Consider the following 11,094-nt stretch of genomic DNA (forward strand, 5'->3'; position numbering starts at 1 on the left):
GAATTTTTCTAATTTGTGATAATTTTATCATCTAAGAAAATTCATTTTTATACTTAACACATATACTTTCTATAGGAAATAATTTGCTTTAATTTTTTAGATTTATAAATTGATGTCTTAAATATTTAGTTTACTTCAGTTTTGTGAAATATAGTTGGTCAGAACTCGCCAAAAAAAAGAAATATTATTTTGGTTGAAGATCTGAATAAAAATAGTATTAAATATATCATATCAACTAGTTTGAAATAAGAATAGTTGATTGATTGGTAAGTCCATGGCAAAAATCGTCCTTTTATTGCTTTCTATTTTTGGATAAGTGCCAAATGCTATGCTTAAATTTTCTATATTATTCCTAATTGTAGCATATGTGAGACTTCAATGTGGTTAGTTATATATGATGGTGGTATTTGATTTAATTTGTGTATATCTATATTATTTTTTAAGTAAATAAAAAGGAAACACTAAGCGTTTTTGCCTTTTTGGAAATTTAAACTCTAATCCTTCAATGTAAAAACTCATAGTTTTACCATTATTTTCCCCTTTTTCTTCCTCTCTTGTATTTTCCCCTCTCCCTCATGACACTTTGCATCCAACTCCTATGTATCTCTCTTTTTGCATGAATTATATTTTCTTCACAAAATCAATTAATAGCTCAAAGATGTTTATGATTCCCTTAATCAAAACCACCTATTGGTTCTATATTTAATAAAATTTTACTTTTTTTTTCAACGTGAATCTAATTTTCTTTTATGTTGCTTAGAGTTAGGTGCTCACTAGCACTTTATTTCTGCTAACGAGTTTCCATGAATTCAAGGTATAATTTTTTTTTATTATTTTTTTTTCTAGAAATTAAGGCATTAAGTTATTTTCTTGTTTTTTTTTTTTTATATGAATCCAACTATAAGGTTAGTATTCAAAACACCATTTTTAAGAAATTCACCATCCAACACTTTCTTGCCAATTGATATTTTGTTACCCTGCTTACATTTTCTTCAAATAATAAACTATTATACTGATTGTTATTTTTATATAGACCTGAAGACTCTATATAGAAGTGATACTCTGTTGGAAAAAATGACAGTATCAATCAGGAAAGTGAAATAAGGATAGAATAAACTTATCGAATTAAATTGCTGCGTCGTGGCAAGCGACTATCTTGAAAGCGATTTCGGCCCGACTCCGATGTGAATTCCGATCGCTCCCCAATGTTTCATAGCACTTCTAAACACTTGCATTAGTGGCTGGAAGCTTGGAGGTTGCTCAAAACCAATTGTCTAGAAAATAACTCAAGAAGATGAAAGGAAGAAGATGTTTTTTTTAGCGTCTATTGTGTTCACCAAGGATACTGCTTATATAGGAAATTTCTAGTTATTACCTCATGAAGTCACCCTTTTTTCTTGATTCCAGATTTTCTTCAACAAAGAAAGTGACTTCATGAGATAATAACTATTACTTGAGTGACCATATGAGAAATCAACTCACCATGCAACATAAATCTCTCCTCTGCAAAAAATTTAAACGAGAACAATTTTTTTTTTTGGGGAAATTTCAACAATATGCAGCCCAACATAAAAAATTACATCATGTAGCCCAATATACAACATTTATTATACCTGTCGAGGAGTGTGTGTGTGTGTGTGTGTGCGTGGAGGGGGGGGGGGAACATTATACATAATGTATCAACCTTGTATAAAAGGTGTTTATACACAAAATATGGGCTAAATGGGCTAAACCGGGTAACAAAGTCAAAACATGGGCTACGAGGAGTAAATATTTTCTCCCAGTAGACATAGAGTGTAATCTTCCCAATTGTGTATGTGTGAATTGTTGACTTCTCATATGGTCACACAACTAATAGTTATTATCTCAGAAAGTCACTTTTCTTCGTGATTCCAATTTTCTTCTAACAAAGAAAGTGTCTTTCTGAGATAATAACTATTAGTTGAGAGACCATCTAAGAAATCAACTCACCAAGCAACATAAATATCCTATATGTGAAATTTCAACCAGAATAATTTTTTGTGCGAAATTTTCAAAAATATACAGCCCAACATAAAAAAATTACGCCATGTAGCCCAACATACAATATTATACAAACCTGGGAGGAAAGCATCATACACAATGTATCAACCTTGTATAAAAGTGTGCATAAAATGTGTTTATACATGGGCTAAACTGGGTAACAAAGTCAAAATATGGGCTACGTGGCATGATTTTCCCAATTTATAAATGTGTGTGTATGTTTAAATTGAACTTACAGCAATAATAAGCCAGAGATCAAGTGGCTAGACTGTATTGATTGTGTAGTGCCCACTGTATTGCTCGTAACTTTAGGTATAGGAATCGGGTCAGCCCCACTTCCATTATCTGGGATATCCACATCCACCCCATCTAATTCATCATTTAACACATCTTGTTGGTCTTGATATAAATTGTGGTTCTCTACCGGGCTTCCAACAACGTATACCCTTAAAATGGGCCTAGCTACATCATTCAAATAAGCACGCAAACGAACCTGATCAGTTATCTTAAATGGCAAGACCCTCTGATTTTCAAAAGAGTTGTGCATGTAAGTGATGGCAAGATCTTTTAGTTCACAAGTTAAGTCGTAATAGGTGATGATTAGGTTCACAAAATCATCGAACATAACATCTCTTTGGACAGTCATCGCTATCGTCTCTAACGTGTCACTACCCTTCCATCGCCAAATATATCGATTGCTCTTCTCGATCCATTCACCATGGCAATCAACCCCTATTGTTATTGATTCCCCCATTAGTGGTGTTCGAGGTACCTGAAGATATTTTGTTTAACAAAAAATTGGTCATGAGAGTACATACCAATCTATAATAAAATGAAACAGCTGCAGCAGTTGTTCCAACAGATTATTGACTTGTTGGAACAAGTAGACTACTTGTTGCAACAGGTAATAAAATTGTTACAACAAGTCACTAATCTGTTGGAGTCAGCTTCAGTTTTTTTGGGGTAATGTTTCAGACTGTTGAAGATGTCCAACAGATTAGCGAGTTGTTGCAACAAGTGTATTACTTGTTGCAACAAGTAGTACACTTGTTGCAGCAAGTCAATAATCTGTTGGAAGCAGCTTCAGTTTTTTGGGTTCTGTTTCAGACAAAAACTGAAGCTGACTCTAACAGATAGTTGAGTTGTTGCAACAAGTGGAACACATGTTGTAACAACTATACAACTTGTTGTAGCAGGTCAATAATCTATTGGAAGCAGCTTCAGTTTTTTAGGTTACGTTTCAGACAAAAATTGAAGCTGACTCCAACAAATAGTTGAGTTGTTGCAACAAGTGGAACACCTGTTGCAACAACTATACAACTTGTTGCAGCAAGTCAATAATCTGTTGGAAGCAACTTCAGTTTTTTGGATTTTGTTTCAGACAAAAACTGAAGCTGACTCCAGCAGATCGTTGAGTTGTTGCAACAAGTAGAATACGTGTTGCAACAACTCACTCAGTTGTTGCAGGTTATTTATTTAACAATTACAACAATTTCATAATTTGTTGTAGAAGTTGCAACAACCACATTATATGTTGCAACAACTACAACAGCTGCTGTAAGTTGTTGGAAAATCAGTAGACTTATACTCAGGTGAAAAATTGAAACAAAACAGCATTGTTGTACTTACCAAATGAGCGGAAAACACTTATGAAGTAATTGCCAGTGCTACACCAACAAAATTCAGTCAAAAAGTTGCAAAATCGGGTGGTCACGTTTTTTTCTTTCTTGAGCAACAATGGCGGACGAAGAAGAAGAAGAAGAAGAAGAAGAAGAAGAAAGCAGAACAATGGAGTGAGTTATGAAGTAATTCCCAGTGCTACACGAATGAAATCCAATCAACAAATTGCAAAATCAGGTGGTCTTGTTTTTTTCTTTCTTGAGAAAAATCCAGTCAAGACGAAGAAGAAGAAGAAGAAGAAGAAGAAGAAGAAGAAACGAGCAGCAGAATAAGAAGAAGAAGCAGCAAGAAGAAGAAGAAACGAAGCAAAAAAGAAGAGCAAAAAATGGTGGAAACGGCGCAGGCAAATAGAAAATTTGGCGCGTTCTTTTGGCTCTGTAGGGTTTATATGGGTTGGGTCAAAGTGTTAAAAATAAAACTTGGGGGCAAAGTGTAAAAAACAAAGCGTGGGGTCAAAGTGTTAAAAATAAAACTTTGGGGCAAGTCAAAACTCCCTAATCACTAATCCAAAGTTTATCACCCCTACTCAATTAAAAAAACTAGAGTTACCCCAACTCAATTTTAAAACCTATTTGTCACCTATAATTAAAAGCCCCAACATAGTGATGGGTGTTCTATTATTACCAGGTGCTCTTCTAATTTTATTTTTGTATTTTGTACAGTGAGATATATTTATGAATCCTCATTTGTGTGCTTCCTCTTGTGTCCTTCTAATTTTTTTCCCCCGGTAAATTACATGAAATACCCTTATAGTATGACCCAATTGCAGATACACTTCATATAGGCAAAATACATCAAATCAACCCTAAACTATACCCAAAATGTCGATATCACACTCAAACTATACAGGTGACCCATTACACCCTCAAACGTCTTAAAAGTGAATTATTTTACCCCTCATACATTTATAACATGGGGAGGTGTAATACACTCTCCCGCCATGTCAGCGCCATGTCAACGCCACATCAAAAACTATCAAATTTGTTTAAAAAAAAATTCATGTCATTTAATTCCTTCTCCTTCACATTCTTAAAAAATGCAACCACTCAACCACCGGCGGCCCTCGCCGAACCCCCCTTTTTTTTCTTCTTCATTTCCTCCACCCTCACGCCACCCCCACCTCTAGAATCCTTCTTCTTCGTCATTCCACCACCACCACGCTTCATTTTCCGCTTTTCTCTCTACAAAGATCTTATATTTTTCATCCATGATCTCTGGAAAAGCTCTCTAGAGAGGCTACCAGTTCTGGTTTAATGGTTGCGCCACTGCCGGACGATCACTTCAAGCCGCCGGAACCAAACCCCCCATGCGTAATTTCAAGACGAATCCAAGCCAACAAGAATCAGCCTCAAATTCCAACCACAACTCTATCAATTCGCCAAGAACAACAGCGATCACCGTAGCGAATTTTGAAGAACCCTTCGCATCTGGTATGATTCAGCCCAAAATTTTCATTGCAGCAGCCGGTGACATCCGATCTGGTGGAATTTTTGATGGGTTTGATGAGAAAAAATGAATTGATGAAGAAATTAAGTTGTACAGAAGTGTGATGAGAAAAAAATGAAGTAGAAGACATGGAAAATGGGGCGTGAAGAAGAAAAGGCCTGGGCGAGGGGGAAGAAGAAAGGGACGGGGGTGGGGCGTGATGAAGAAGAAGAAGTGTGGGGTGGGAGGAAATGAAGAACAAAGGGGCGGGTGAGGGTGGGGTGGGTTGGGGTTAAAAAAAAATTAAATCTTTAAATTAAAAAAAAAATGAAAAATTCTACTCAAAACACGTTTTTTTATTTTTATTTTGATATTTTGTGCCACATCAGCAGCTCAGGGAGTAAAATAATTCACTTTTAAGATGTTGGAGTGTGTATTAGGTCACCGGTATAGTTTAAGTGTGACATCGACATTTTGGGTATAGTTTAGGGTTGATTTGATGGATTTTGCCCTTCATATATTTTAAAATGTAAAGTTTATTACCCATATATACAATGAAAATCATATTCATATTTTCTAAAAATATTTAAACCCCTGATGTAATGAAAATCTCACATAACAAAATGTTTATCTGACTGACTAAGTAAATTTAAGATAATTTGAAGCGACTCCCAATCAAGTCATCGAGTGACATAAAACAGCATATCCGGAATTGGGATCTCCCTCGCAATGGATGGTTGTTGTCCTCTTGAAGCTAGCCTTTATTCTTTTTGGAAGTCATGACAGACGAACCCTCTTATAATAATGAGTAAATTAACATAAAGTAATAATTTTTTTATATATTGAAATATTTATAATATACATATTTAAAGTGGAAAAAATTATTATTAGTAATTGATATATCTTATTATTAATAATAATACTCCATGTGATTATCTCCTAGGAGATTTCAAAGACATGTTACGAAAAATGTTTACTTATTTTTTTAATCAAAATTGTGAATATGAATTTTCGACAAAAATATTTAACCAGTTAATTTTATAAAACTTAAGTGCATACGAACTTTGCATTCAATTTTCATTACAAAGTTTTTAAACTAAACACTTAATACCCTATTAAAATAAAAATATTATTCAAGCTAATATTTGTGTAGAATTGTTACTGCCACAAGGCATAAAAATATCATTCATAATTTGTTGAAATTCTGAAGGGGCATTTCTAATCCAAATGGCATAACATTCCATATATAATATAACAAGGGTATTTAGTACAATTTATCTTTTTGTGCTTATTCACTACTCTCTTGACAGAGAAATCTCTTAAGATAAAGATTTAGGCGATCTAATTCTGGATCTATAGTCAAATGAAGAAATTAATTACTCTAAAGTCATCATATCTATATTCCTTTTACTTCTTTTTTTAAATAAAAAATTAACAATAAATATTCTTTTCCTTCAGGAAAAATGGTAAACAACAAAATAAATTTGTCTCGATATAAAGTTATACACTTCCTCATGTAAAGAAAATTTGCAAACAAATATTGAAATTGTACATAAATAATATAAATTTTCGTAATAATTGAGTTAGTGTAAACGTGCAATGAATTCTTTTTTTTTTCTCTATACTTTAAATATGTTTTATCTAATGTATAATATTCCTAAAATTTTCCGCTTTGACGAAATTGAAAGAGTAATAAACAAATGAATGGGAATAGATGGAACCTTTCATTTAGTTTAGGCCTCACTTTAAAAAAACAAACAAAAAAAATCACTTCCTAATCTAATGATGTCTTCTTTCTTGGAGGCAGGGGAGGGAATGGAGGGAGGATAGAGGGAGAAGAAGAAGAAGAATAGTCATAATTTAGTCTAGTAAAAATTAAATATTGCATATAGTCTAGTAATAATAATTTATGGCTTAAATTTTTAGTTTACTTTAGTTTTTTAAAATATAGTTGGTCAGAACTCGCCAAAAAAGAAGAAGAAGATTATTATGGTTGAAGATCTGAATAAAATAGTATTAAGTATATCATATCAACTAATTTGAAATAAGAATAGTTGATTGATTGGTAAATCCATAGCGAAAATCGTCTTTTTATTGCTTTCTATTTTTGGATAAGTGTCAAATGGTATGCTTAAATGTTCTATATTATTCCTAATTGTAGCATATGTGAGACTTTAGTGTGGTTAGTTATAATGATGATGGTATTTGATTTAATTTGTGTATATCTATATTATTTTTAAAGTAAATAAAAAGGAAAAACTGAGCGTTTTTGCCTTTTTGGAAATTTAAGCTCTAATCCTTCAACATAAAAACTCATAGTTTTACCATTATTTTCCCCGTTTTTTAAACCATTACTTTTTTTCTTCCTCTCTTGTATTTTCCCCTTTCCCTCATGACACTTTGCACCCAACTCCTATGTATCTCTCTTTTTGCATGAATTATATTTTCTTCACAAAATCAATTAATAGCTCAAGATCTTTATGATTCCCTTAATCAAAACCACCTATTGATTCTATATTTAATAAAACTTTACTTTTTTTTCAACGTGAATCTAATTTTCTTTTATGTTGCTTAGAGTTAGGTGCTCACTAGCACTTTATTTCTGCTAACGGGTTTCCATGAATTCAAGGTATAATTTTATTTTATTTTTCTAGAAATTAAGGCATTAAGTTGTTTTCTAGTTTTTGTTTTGTTTATTTTTTTTATGTGAATCCAACTATAAGGTTAGTATTCAAAACACCATTTTTAAGAAATTCACCATCCAACACTTTCTTGCCAATTGATATTTTGTTACCCTGCTTACATATTCTTCAAATAATAAATTATTATACTAATTGTTATTTTTATATAGACCTGAAGACTCTATATAGAAGTGATACTCTGTTGGAAAAAATAACAATATCAATCAGGAAAGTGAAATAAGGATAGAATAAACTTATCGAATTAAATTGCTGCGTCGTGGCAAGCCACTATCTTGAAAGCGATTTCGGCTCTACTCCGATGTAAATTTCGATCGCTTCCCAAGGTTTCATAGTACTTCCAAACACTTGCATTAGTGGCTGGAAGCTTGGAGGTTGCTCAAAACCAATTGCCTAGAAAATAACTCAAGAAGATGAAAGGAAGATATTTTTTTTTAGCTTCTATTGTGTTCACCAAGGATACTGCTTACATAGGAAATTTCCAGTTTACATCTTTTCAGGAAGCACCTATGGAAGCAAGGAGAATATTGAACCTGGACAAAGCTTAATTTCCTCATATATGAACAAGGACCGTCTGAAGGGCATATTACAACAACAACAACTCTCAGTTAGACAGATTACCACCTTAAATACTCTGAACTATCGACAGTTAGATTGCTTCAACAATTTCCACTTCTAAATCTCAGCCAATGTGTGGTATCAACATCTATGATGTTCATTCTGTTGACTAGGAATTAAATATGGGAATGTTGGATTAAACTCACACAAAGATTTTGAAGTAGTTTAAGTCAATGATTATCAGCAGCTGATCATGGCACTTGCAGGACTACCTTGTTACCTAAGGATACTCATGTGGTTTTGATTCCATAGCACCTGGTGAGAGATTTTAGGTGTTCACAGATGGCATCAAACCAAGGCTTTAGCTTATCCTGTATTTTCCAAGATCAACAGCTATTACTTCCCTGTGTATTTTTGTTTTCTTCATGCATGTTGGAACTGTTTTCCAACTGATGTTACTTTGTTTGCTTTTTATTCTCTGTACTAGACTACTATTTTGAATTATGCATTTACCACTAATCACTGATTAGTGATTTTTACTAAAAATATATATAGGATATTGCAAGAGTTGTTGCAAAGAGGAGATCAATGGAGAATAATTAGGATAAATGGTGAGTAAAGGCAGGATTCAAATCAGCAAATTAACCCAGCCAATAAAAAAATTTGAAGTGGTTGTTACAAGAATTAATTCTTGAACGTTTAATTCCAACAATCCTCTGCTAATGCAAAGATAAAGAGTAAGAATAAATTCTGAGCAAAAGGAAGGAACATGTACTTAATTGTTAATATCTTTTGATTTGAACTAACACATAGTGAAATGAGGACAACTAATATCAACAAAGTGAAGTACTCTTGAACAGAATGGACATAAGTTGAGCTCCCCACAACACATACAATATTCTTAATTTATGCATTCTCCGCGATACTAACAACGTTCTTTTATGGTCATGCACCATAAATCGGGTCTCATGAATGCTCTAGAAAAACAGCCAAATTTTTCATAGAAGGCGGTCAAACCTTTACACTCACGTAGGTGATTCCATCAAGTTTGTCTTCAACATAGACTACCATAAGATTATGGAATTATTAAGAGCAAAAATAAGCTCAACCTTTCTCATATTAAGTGGTGAATCCATTCAGTTCTTCTCAATAGCACCACCACAAGGAGTTATGAGAACATTAAGAGGAAAACTTAAGTAAATCCATCAAGTGCGTCTCAAAATCACCACCATAACAAGCACCATAACAAGCTATGTATTAAGAGTACAACTAAACCTTACAAAACACTACCACACGCCATATGGATAGGATAGGTAGTGTATATTGACGGCCTATATGGCTTTATTTGACCACAAACGGGTATCCACCATATTACCTCAATCCCTGGGCTTTGGCTCTATCCCCCTTTGACATTTCAAGGATTATTCTTTTTTCCAAATTTTTGGTCCAAAGATCTGCCAAATTTCTCTCGGACCTTACAAATTCCAAGGAAATAACACCTTGCTTCAACAATTGTTTGACATCGTCATGTCTAACGCGAATGTGTCTTTTTTCCCTCCATTGTACACACTACTTAGCAATTTCAATTGTCTTCTGTGAGTCACAATAAAGAAACTGGTGTGGTTTGTTCCCCCACAATGACATATCTGTCAATATTTGAGCTAAATATCATCTTATACAAATAATAACATATGGGTTATTTCAAGATATTGAGAAGATGAGAGATCCACCGACAAATATTAGATCTCATTTCTCCATCAGTTTAAACTCTATATAACCTTACAAATCAAGAAAAATCCCCACAAAGCATCAATGTATAAGACAGAGAGATGCTCTCGGTGCATTTTAGCTCTTCTTGCTAACGTGCACTGATAACCTAGATTCATGGCAAAGCGAGGTTGGGGAAGACCTCAGAACCAATCGAAAGGCGACACAAAAATCACCACGACCAAACAAACAAAGGAAAAGGCAACTAACAGCACCATGGGTAACCAAGCCATGGCTATGAAGGCAAGTTTGAGGGTTCCGACGAACATGAGCCCCGCAACCCTTGTTCAGTCGATGACAGCTGGAACTCAAACAACAATGAAGAGTAAGACACCAGAAGGGAAGACAACCACTGGTACTCAGCTCGCTGGGGCTGGGACAGTTGGAATTTCAGGTACGACACTGAAAACCACTGGGGAAAGGGTGAAGGGAAAGGATGTAACACCTGAGAGCTTAATGAAGACTCCAATTGAGGCGATGCGACAAGTTCCAATTCTGATGGAATCTCTACCGAGACAACAAATACCAGAGTCAATTCAGCAGGAGGAGGAGGATAACAACTAATCGCAAAATTAGGTTGGACTGTTTGCTCGAAATAGGGTAGCTGTTACTGAATGGCTCTGGATTTCATCCCACCCCATGTGATTAATGGGAAAATTATGATTATATTGGAAGAAGAAAATGTTAAAGAGCAAACTGAACTGTGGAATAATGTACTAGTGATCTATACTATGGGTGAGCTACCTAACTATACGGTTATGAGTAATTACGTAGCTAGAAATTGGAATGAGGTGGGAACACCATATTTATACCTACATGATGAGGGATTTTTTATTGCTAGATTTTTAGATATTCATGATAGAAATGAGATCTTATACTCTGGCCCGTACACACTAAACAATAGGCATTTAACCATGAAAGACGGACCCCAACCCTTGATTTT

This window comes from Lycium barbarum, chromosome 11, assembly GCF_019175385.1.
Source record: "Lycium barbarum isolate Lr01 chromosome 11, ASM1917538v2, whole genome shotgun sequence".
Taxonomy (NCBI): Eukaryota; Viridiplantae; Streptophyta; class Magnoliopsida; order Solanales; family Solanaceae; genus Lycium; species Lycium barbarum.